Source organism: Leuresthes tenuis, unplaced genomic scaffold (genome assembly GCF_036924035.1).
Source record: "Leuresthes tenuis unplaced genomic scaffold, fLeuTen1.0.hap1 SCAF_18, whole genome shotgun sequence".
Taxonomy (NCBI): Eukaryota; Metazoa; Chordata; class Actinopteri; order Atheriniformes; family Atherinopsidae; genus Leuresthes; species Leuresthes tenuis.
Genome location: NW_027325372.1, coordinates 26,786,115 through 26,797,817, shown reverse-complemented (window position 1 = coordinate 26,797,817; position 11,703 = coordinate 26,786,115).

The following is an 11,703-nucleotide window of genomic DNA, read 5'->3' as shown; positions in this document are numbered from 1 at the left end:
GGTCGGACTTTCACATCTTCTTGTAGCCGAACACATCCGCTCCCGCTATTGATTGTGTACAGTCGGGTATTTTAACCTTTTCTTACCCGCTTTTTACCAAGTATGGTTGGACATTCACACCTTCGTACAGCGGAACACCTCCGCTCCCTCTTTTGATGGTGTATGTTCGGGCATTCAAACCTTTTCTTACCCGCTTTTTCCAAACTATGGTCGACTATTCACAGCTTCCTCTCCACCATACTTGTATGGTGGGATATTCACACCCACTTGCATCCGAAGACCTCCGCCCCAAATTTTGTTGATATTTAGTCGGACATTCGCACCTTACCCGCTTTTGGCAAACTATGGCCTTCTTGCAGCCAAACACCTCTGATCTCGCTTTTGATGATGTAAGGTTGGGCATTCAGACCTTGCTTCACCTGCTTTTCACCAAATATAGTCGGACATTCACACCTTCTTGCAGCCGAACACTTCCGCTCCACCTTTTAGTGTTCTATCACACCTGTTTTTCACCGCATTTTATACATTATGGTCGGAAATTTTCAACCACTCTCATCCGAAGACCTCTCCTCCCGCTTTTGTTAATATATTTGAACTTTAGTTTGACATTCAAACCTTCTTGCAGCTGAACCACCTCCGCTCCCTGTTTTGATCATATATGGTCTGGCTACTACCTTTTCTTACACGTTTGTGAGTAATTATGGCTGGACATTCACACCTACTTGCAGTCGAACACAACCTCTCTCGCTTTTGATGATGTATGGACCGGCATTTTTACCTTTTCTAACACATTTTTCAGCAATTATGGTCGGAGATTCACACCTACTCACAGCCGAACAACTCCGCTCCCGCATTTGATGATGTATAGTCGGGCATTCTCACCCTTTCTCATCAGCTTTTTGCAAATTATGATCTGACATTCACACCTACTTGCAGTCGAACAGCTCTGCTCCCGCTTTTGATTATGTTTGGTTGGATATTCTAACCTTTTCTTAACTTCTTTTTACATATTTTGGTTGGACGTTCACACCTTCTTGTAGCCGAACACTTCCACTCCTGCTTTTGATGATGTATGGTTGGGCATTCACACCTTTTTTTTTCCCATTTTTCAGGAATTATGGGTGGACATTCACACCTTGCAGCTGAACACCTCCTATCCCACTTATGATCATGTGCGGTTTGATTTTCGAAAAGTTTCTTTCATGTTTTCTAGCAATTATTGATGGACATGTAGACCTTCTTGCAGCTGAACACCTCCGCTCCCGCTTTTGATCATACATTGTCAGGCATTCGCACCTTGTCTTACCCACTTTTTACAAACTTTAGTCGAACAGTCACACCTTTTTGCAGCCGAACACCACCTCTCCCGCTTTTGATGATGTATGGTCCAGCATTCTTACCTTTTCTAACACATTCTTCAGCAATTATGGTCGGACATTCACACCTACTCAGAGCCGAACACCTCCGCTCCCGCATTTGATGGTGTATAGTCGGGCATTCTCACCCTTTCTCATCAGCTTTTTACAAATTATGATCTGACATTCACACCTGCTTTTTATAATGTATTGTTAGGCATTCGCACCTTTTTTTTTTTACCCATTTTTCATGAATTATGGGTGGACATTCACACCTTCTTGCAGCCGAACACCTCCTCTCCCGCTTATGATCATGTGCGGTTTGATATTCGAAAATTTACTTTCTTGTTTTAAAGCAATTATTGATGGACATTCAAACCTTCTTTTTGATGGTGTATAGTCGGGCTTTCGAGCCTTTTCTTCCCGGTTTTTACAAACCATGGTCGGACTTTCACACCTTCTTGTAGCCGAACAACTCCGCTCCCGCTATTGATTGTGTACAGTCGGGTATTTTAACCTTTTCTTACCCGCTTTTTACCAACTATGGTCGGACATTCACACCGTCTTACAGCGGAACACCTCTGCTCCCGCTTTTGATGGTGTATAGTCGGGCATTCGAACCTTTTCTTACCCGCTTTTTACAAACTATGGTGGGACATTCAAACCTTCTTGTATCCGAAAACCTCCGCTCTCTCTTTTGATCATACATTGTCGGACATTCGCACCTTTTCTTACCCGCTTTTTACAAACCATGGTCGGACTTTCACATCTTCTTGTAGCCGAACACATCCGCTCCCGCTATTGATTGTGTACAGTCGGGTATTTTAACCTTTTCTTACCCGCTTTTTACCAAGTATGGTCGGACATTCACACCTTCGTACAGCAGAACACCTCCGCTCCCTCTTTTGATGGTGTATGTTCGGGCAGTCAAACCTTTTCTTACCCGCTTTTTCCAAACTATGGTCGGCTATTCACAGCTTCCTCTCCACCATACTTGTATGGTGGGATATTCACACCCACTTGCATCCGAAGACCTCCGCCCCAAATTTTGTTGATATTTAGTCGGACATTCGCACCTTACCCGCTTTTGGCAAACTATAGCCTTCTTGCAGCCAAACACCTCTGATCTCGCTTTTGATGATGTAAGGTTGGGCATTCAGACCTTGCTTCACCTGCTTTTCACCAAATATAGTCGGACATTCACACCTTCTTGCAGCCGAACACTTCCGCTCCACCTTTTAGTGTTCTATCACACCTTTTTTTCACCGCATTTTATACATTATGGTCGGAAATTTTCAACCACTCTCATCCGAAGACCTCTCCTCCCGCTTTTGTTAATATATTTGAACTTTAGTTTGACATTCAAACCTTCTTGTAGCCGAACAACTCCGCTCCCGCTATTGATTGTGTACAGTCGGGTATTTTAACCTTTTCTTACCCGCTTTTTACCAACTATGGTCGGACATTCACACCGTCTTACAGCGGAACACCTCTGCTCCCGCTTTTCATGGTGTATAGTCGGGCATTCGAACCTTTTCTTACCCGCTTTTTACAAACTATGGTGGGACATTCAAACCTTCTTGTATCCGAAAACCTCCGCTCTCTCTTTTGATCATACATTGTCGGACATTCGCACCTTTTCTTACCCGCTTTTTACAAACCATGGTCGGACTTTCACATCTTCTTGTAGCCGAACACATCCGCTCCCGCTATTGATTGTGTACAGTCGGGTATTTTAACCTTTTCTTACCCGCTTTTTACCAAGTATGGTCGGACATTCACACCTTCGTACAGCGGAACACCTCCGCTCCCTCTTTTGATGGTGTATGTTCGGGCATTCAAACCTTTTCTTACCCGCTTTTTCCAAACTATGGTCGACTATTCACAGCTTCCTCTCCACCATACTTGTATGGTGGGATATTCACACCCACTTGCATCCGAAGACCTCCGCCCCAAATTTTGTTGATATTTAGTCGGACATTCGCACCTTACCCGCTTTTGGCAAACTATGGCCTTCTTGCAGCCAAACACCTCTGATCTCGCTTTTGATGATGTAAGGTTGGGCATTCAGACCTTGCTTCACCTGCTTTTCACCAAATATAGTCGGACATTCACACCTTCTTGCAGCCGAACACTTCCGCTCCACCTTTTAGTGTTCTATCACACCTTTTTTTCACCGCATTTTATACATTATGGTCGGAAATTTTCAACCACTCTCATCCGAAGACCTCTCCTCCCGCTTTTGTTAATATATTTGAACTTTAGTTTGACATTCAAACCTTCTTGCAGCTGAACCACCTCCGCTCCCTGTTTTGATCATATATGGTCTGGCTACTACCTTTTCTTACACGTTTGTGAGTAATTATGGCTGGACATTCACACCTACTTGCAGTCGAACACAACCTCTCTCGCTTTTGATGATGTATGGACCGGCATTTTTACCTTTTCTAACACATTTTTCAGCAATTATGGTCGGAGATTCACACCTACTCACAGCCGAACAACTCCGCTCCCGCATTTGATGATGTATAGTCGGGCATTCTCACCCTTTCTCATCAGCTTTTTGCAAATTATGATCTGACATTCACACCTACTTGCAGTCGAACAGCTCTGCTCCCGCTTTTGATTATGTTTGGTTGGATATTCTAACCTTTTCTTAACTTCTTTTTACATATTTTGGTTGGACGTTCACACCTTCTTGTAGCCGAACACTTCCACTCCTGCTTTTGATGATGTATGGTTGGGCATTCACACCTTTTTTTTTCCCATTTTTCAGGAATTATGGGTGGACATTCACACCTTGCAGCTGAACACCTCCTATCCCACTTATGATCATGTGCGGTTTGATTTTCGAAAAGTTTCTTTCATGTTTTCTAGCAATTATTGATGGACATGTAGACCTTCTTGCAGCTGAACACCTCCGCTCCCGCTTTTGATCATACATTGTCAGGCATTCGCACCTTGTCTTACCCACTTTTTACAAACTTTAGTCGAACAGTCACACCTTTTTGCAGCCGAACACCACCTCTCCCGCTTTTGATGATGTATGGTCCAGCATTCTTACCTTTTCTAACACATTCTTCAGCAATTATGGTCGGACATTCACACCTACTCAGAGCCGAACACCTCCGCTCCCGCATTTGATGGTGTATAGTCGGGCATTCTCACCCTTTCTCATCAGCTTTTTACAAATTATGATCTGACATTCACACCTGCTTTTGATAATGTATTGTTAGGCATTCGCACCTTTTTTTTTTACCCATTTTTCATGAATTATGGGTGGACATTCACACCTTCTTGCAGCCGAACACCTCCTCTCCCGCTTATGATCATGTGCGGTTTGATATTCGAAAATTTACTTTCTTGTTTTAAAGCAATTATTGATGGACATTCAAACCTTCTTTTTGATGGTGTATAGTCGGGCTTTCGAGCCTTTTCTTCCCGGTTTTTACAAACCATGGTCGGACTTTCACACCTTCTTGTAGCCGAACAACTCCGCTCCCGCTATTGATTGTGTACAGTCGGGTATTTTAACCTTTTCTTACCCGCTTTTTACCAACTATGGTCGGACATTCACACCGTCTTACAGCGGAACACCTCTGCTCCCGCTTTTGATGGTGTATAGTCGGGCATTCGAACCTTTTCTTACCCGCTTTTTACAAACTATGGTGGGACATTCAAACCTTCTTGTATCCGAAAACCTCCGCTCTCTCTTTTGATCATACATTGTCGGACATTCGCACCTTTTCTTACCCGCTTTTTACAAACCATGGTCGGACTTTCACATCTTCTTGTAGCCGAACACATCCGCTCCCGCTATTGATTGTGTACAGTCGGGTATTTTAACCTTTTCTTACCCGCTTTTTACCAAGTATGGTCGGACATTCACACCTTCGTACAGCGGAACACCTCCGCTCCCTCTTTTGATGGTGTATGTTCGGGCAGTCAAACCTTTTCTTACCCGCTTTTTCCAAACTATGGTCGGCTATTCACAGCTTCCTCTCCACCATACTTGTATGGTGGGATATTCACACCCACTTGCATCCGAAGACCTCCGCCCCAAATTTTGTTGATATTTAGTCGGACATTCGCACCTTACCCGCTTTTGGCAAACTATGGCCTTCTTGCAGCCAAACACCTCTGATCTCGCTTTTGATGATGTAAGGTTGGGCATTCAGACCTTGCTTCACCTGCTTTTCACCAAATATAGTCGGACATTCACACCTTCTTGCAGCCGAACACTTCCGCTCCACCTTTTAGTGTTCTATCACACCTTTTTTTCACTGCATTTTATACATTATGGTCGGAAATTTTCAACCACTCTCATCCGAAGACCTCTCCTCCCGCTTTCTTCAATATATTTGAACTTTAGTCGGACATTCAAACCTTCTTGCAGCTGAACCACCTCCGCTCCCTGTTTTGATCATATATGGTCTGGCAATACTACCTTTTCTTACCCGTTTGTGAGTAATTATGGCTGGACATTCACACCTACTTGCAGCCGAACACAACCTCTCTCGCTTTTGATGATGTATGGACCGGCATTTTTACCTTTTCTAACACATTTTTCAGCAATTATGGTCCGAGATTCACAGCTACTCACAGCCGAACAACTCCGCTCCCGCATTTGATGATGTATAGTCGGGCATTCTCACCCTTTCTCATCAGCTTTTTGCAAATTATGATCTGACATTCACACCTACTTGCAGTCGAAAAGCTCTGCTCCCGCTTTTGATTATGTTTGGTTGGATATTCGAACCTTTTCTTAACTGCTTTTTACATATTTTGGTTGGACGTTCACACCTTCTTGTAGCCGAACACTTCCACTCCTGCTTTTGATGATGTATGGTTGGGCATTCACACCTTTTTTTTGCCCATTTTTCAGGAATTATGGGTGGACATTCACACCTTGCAGCTGAACACCTCCTATCCCACTTATGATCATGTGCGGTTTGATTTTCGAAAAGTTTCTTTCATGTTTTCTAGCAATTATTGATGGACATGTAGACCTTCTTGCAGCTGAACACCTCCGCTCCCGCTTTTGATCATACATTGTCAGGCATTCGCACCTTGTCTTACCCACTTTTTACAAACTTTAGTCGAACAGTCACACCTACTTGCAGCCGAACACAACCTCTCTCGCTTTGATGATGTATGGACCGGCATTCTTACCTTTTCTAACACATTTTTCAGCAATTATGGTCGGAGATTCACACCTACTCACAGCCGAACAACTCCGCTCCCGCATTTGATGGTGTATAGTCGGGCATTCTCACCCTTTCTCATCAGCTTTTTACAAATTATGATCTGACATTCACACCTGCTTTTTATAATGTATTGTTAGGCATTCGCACCTTTTTTTTTTTACCCATTTTTCATGAATTATGGGTGGACATTCACACCTTCTTGCAGCCGAACACCTCCTCTCCCGCTTATGATCATGTGCGGTTTGATATTCGAAAATTTACTTTCTTGTTTTAAAGCAATTATTGATGGACATTCAAACCTTCTTTTTGATGGTGTATAGTCGGGCTTTCGAGCCTTTTCTTCCCGGTTTTTACAAACCATGGTCGGACTTTCACACCTTCTTGTAGCCGAACAACTCCGCTCCCGCTATTGATTGTGTACAGTCGGGTATTTTAACCTTTTCTTACCCGCTTTTTACCAACTATGGTCGGACATTCACACCGTCTTACAGCGGAACACCTCTGCTCCCGCTTTTGATGGTGTATAGTCGGGCATTCGAACCTTTTCTTACCCGCTTTTTACAAACTATGGTGGGACATTCAAACCTTCTTGTATCCGAAAACCTCCGCTCTCTCTTTTGATCATACATTGTCGGACATTCGCACCTTTTCTTACCCGCTTTTTACAAACCATGGTCGGACTTTCACATCTTCTTGTAGCCGAACACATCCGCTCCCGCTATTGATTGTGTACAGTCGGGTATTTTAACCTTTTCTTACCCGCTTTTTACCAAGTATGGTCGGACATTCACACCTTCGTACAGCAGAACACCTCCGCTCCCTCTTTTGATGGTGTATGTTCGGGCAGTCAAACCTTTTCTTACCCGCTTTTTCCAAACTATGGTCGGCTATTCACAGCTTCCTCTCCACCATACTTGTATGGTGGGATATTCACACCCACTTGCATCCGAAGACCTCCGCCCCAAATTTTGTTGATATTTAGTCGGACATTCGCACCTTACCCGCTTTTGGCAAACTATAGCCTTCTTGCAGCCAAACACCTCTGATCTCGCTTTTGATGATGTAAGGTTGGGCATTCAGACCTTGCTTCACCTGCTTTTCACCAAATATAGTCGGACATTCACACCTTCTTGCAGCCGAACACTTCCGCTCCACCTTTTAGTGTTCTATCACACCTTTTTTTCACCGCATTTTATACATTATGGTCGGAAATTTTCAACCACTCTCATCCGAAGACCTCTCCTCCCGCTTTTGTTAATATATTTGAACTTTAGTTTGACATTCAAACCTTCTTGTAGCCGAACAACTCCGCTCCCGCTATTGATTGTGTACAGTCGGGTATTTTAACCTTTTCTTACCCGCTTTTTACCAACTATGGTCGGACATTCACACCGTCTTACAGCGGAACACCTCTGCTCCCGCTTTTCATGGTGTATAGTCGGGCATTCGAACCTTTTCTTACCCGCTTTTTACAAACTATGGTGGGACATTCAAACCTTCTTGTATCCGAAAACCTCCGCTCTCTCTTTTGATCATACATTGTCGGACATTCGCACCTTTTCTTACCCGCTTTTTACAAACCATGGTCGGACTTTCACATCTTCTTGTAGCCGAACACATCCGCTCCCGCTATTGATTGTGTACAGTCGGGTATTTTAACCTTTTCTTACCCGCTTTTTACCAAGTATGGTCGGACATTCACACCTTCGTACAGCGGAACACCTCCGCTCCCTCTTTTGATGGTGTATGTTCGGGCATTCAAACCTTTTCTTACCCGCTTTTTCCAAACTATGGTCGACTATTCACAGCTTCCTCTCCACCATACTTGTATGGTGGGATATTCACACCCACTTGCATCCGAAGACCTCCGCCCCAAATTTTGTTGATATTTAGTCGGACATTCGCACCTTACCCGCTTTTGGCAAACTATGGCCTTCTTGCAGCCAAACACCTCTGATCTCGCTTTTGATGATGTAAGGTTGGGCATTCAGACCTTGCTTCACCTGCTTTTCACCAAATATAGTCGGACATTCACACCTTCTTGCAGCCGAACACTTCCGCTCCACCTTTTAGTGTTCTATCACACCTTTTTTTCACCGCATTTTATACATTATGGTCGGAAATTTTCAACCACTCTCATCCGAAGACCTCTCCTCCCGCTTTTGTTAATATATTTGAACTTTAGTTTGACATTCAAACCTTCTTGCAGCTGAACCACCTCCGCTCCCTGTTTTGATCATATATGGTCTGGCTACTACCTTTTCTTACACGTTTGTGAGTAATTATGGCTGGACATTCACACCTACTTGCAGTCGAACACAACCTCTCTCGCTTTTGATGATGTATGGACCGGCATTTTTACCTTTTCTAACACATTTTTCAGCAATTATGGTCGGAGATTCACACCTACTCACAGCCGAACAACTCCGCTCCCGCATTTGATGATGTATAGTCGGGCATTCTCACCCTTTCTCATCAGCTTTTTGCAAATTATGATCTGACATTCACACCTACTTGCAGTCGAACAGCTCTGCTCCCGCTTTTGATTATGTTTGGTTGGATATTCTAACCTTTTCTTAACTTCTTTTTACATATTTTGGTTGGACGTTCACACCTTCTTGTAGCCGAACACTTCCACTCCTGCTTTTGATGATGTATGGTTGGGCATTCACACCTTTTTTTTTCCCATTTTTCAGGAATTATGGGTGGACATTCACACCTTGCAGCTGAACACCTCCTATCCCACTTATGATCATGTGCGGTTTGATTTTCGAAAAGTTTCTTTCATGTTTTCTAGCAATTATTGATGGACATGTAGACCTTCTTGCAGCTGAACACCTCCGCTCCCGCTTTTGATCATACATTGTCAGGCATTCGCACCTTGTCTTACCCACTTTTTACAAACTTTAGTCGAACAGTCACACCTTTTTGCAGCCGAACACCACCTCTCCCGCTTTTGATGATGTATGGTCCAGCATTCTTACCTTTTCTAACACATTCTTCAGCAATTATGGTCGGACATTCACACCTACTCAGAGCCGAACACCTCCGCTCCCGCATTTGATGGTGTATAGTCGGGCATTCTCACCCTTTCTCATCAGCTTTTTACAAATTATGATCTGACATTCACACCTGCTTTTGATAATGTATTGTTAGGCATTCGCACCTTTTTTTTTTACCCATTTTTCATGAATTATGGGTGGACATTCACACCTTCTTGCAGCCGAACACCTCCTCTCCCGCTTATGATCATGTGCGGTTTGATATTCGAAAATTTACTTTCTTGTTTTAAAGCAATTATTGATGGACATTCAAACCTTCTTTTTGATGGTGTATAGTCGGGCTTTCGAGCCTTTTCTTCCCGGTTTTTACAAACCATGGTCGGACTTTCACACCTTCTTGTAGCCGAACAACTCCGCTCCCGCTATTGATTGTGTACAGTCGGGTATTTTAACCTTTTCTTACCCGCTTTTTACCAACTATGGTCGGACATTCACACCGTCTTACAGCGGAACACCTCTGCTCCCGCTTTTGATGGTGTATAGTCGGGCATTCGAACCTTTTCTTACCCGCTTTTTACAAACTATGGTGGGACATTCAAACCTTCTTGTATCCGAAAACCTCCGCTCTCTCTTTTGATCATACATTGTCGGACATTCGCACCTTTTCTTACCCGCTTTTTACAAACCATGGTCGGACTTTCACATCTTCTTGTAGCCGAACACATCCGCTCCCGCTATTGATTGTGTACAGTCGGGTATTTTAACCTTTTCTTACCCGCTTTTTACCAAGTATGGTCGGACATTCACACCTTCGTACAGCGGAACACCTCCGCTCCCTCTTTTGATGGTGTATGTTCGGGCAGTCAAACCTTTTCTTACCCGCTTTTTCCAAACTATGGTCGGCTATTCACAGCTTCCTCTCCACCATACTTGTATGGTGGGATATTCACACCCACTTGCATCCGAAGACCTCCGCCCCAAATTTTGTTGATATTTAGTCGGACATTCGCACCTTACCCGCTTTTGGCAAACTATGGCCTTCTTGCAGCCAAACACCTCTGATCTCGCTTTTGATGATGTAAGGTTGGGCATTCAGACCTTGCTTCACCTGCTTTTCACCAAATATAGTCGGACATTCACACCTTCTTGCAGCCGAACACTTCCGCTCCACCTTTTAGTGTTCTATCACACCTTTTTTTCACTGCATTTTATACATTATGGTCGGAAATTTTCAACCACTCTCATCCGAAGACCTCTCCTCCCGCTTTCTTCAATATATTTGAACTTTAGTCGGACATTCAAACCTTCTTGCAGCTGAACCACCTCCGCTCCCTGTTTTGATCATATATGGTCTGGCAATACTACCTTTTCTTACCCGTTTGTGAGTAATTATGGCTGGACATTCACACCTACTTGCAGCCGAACACAACCTCTCTCGCTTTTGATGATGTATGGACCGGCATTTTTACCTTTTCTAACACATTTTTCAGCAATTATGGTCCGAGATTCACAGCTACTCACAGCCGAACAACTCCGCTCCCGCATTTGATGATGTATAGTCGGGCATTCTCACCCTTTCTCATCAGCTTTTTGCAAATTATGATCTGACATTCACACCTACTTGCAGTCGAAAAGCTCTGCTCCCGCTTTTGATTATGTTTGGTTGGATATTCGAACCTTTTCTTAACTGCTTTTTACATATTTTGGTTGGACGTTCACACCTTCTTGTAGCCGAACACTTCCACTCCTGCTTTTGATGATGTATGGTTGGGCATTCACACCTTTTTTTTGCCCATTTTTCAGGAATTATGGGTGGACATTCACACCTTGCAGCTGAACACCTCCTATCCCACTTATGATCATGTGCGGTTTGATTTTCGAAAAGTTTCTTTCATGTTTTCTAGCAATTATTGATGGACATGTAGACCTTCTTGCAGCTGAACACCTCCGCTCCCGCTTTTGATCATACATTGTCAGGCATTCGCACCTTGTCTTACCCACTTTTTACAAACTTTAGTCGAACAGTCACACCTACTTGCAGCCGAACACAACCTCTCTCGCTTTGATGATGTATGGACCGGCATTCTTACCTTTTCTAACACATTTTTCAGCAATTATGGTCGGAGATTCACACCTACT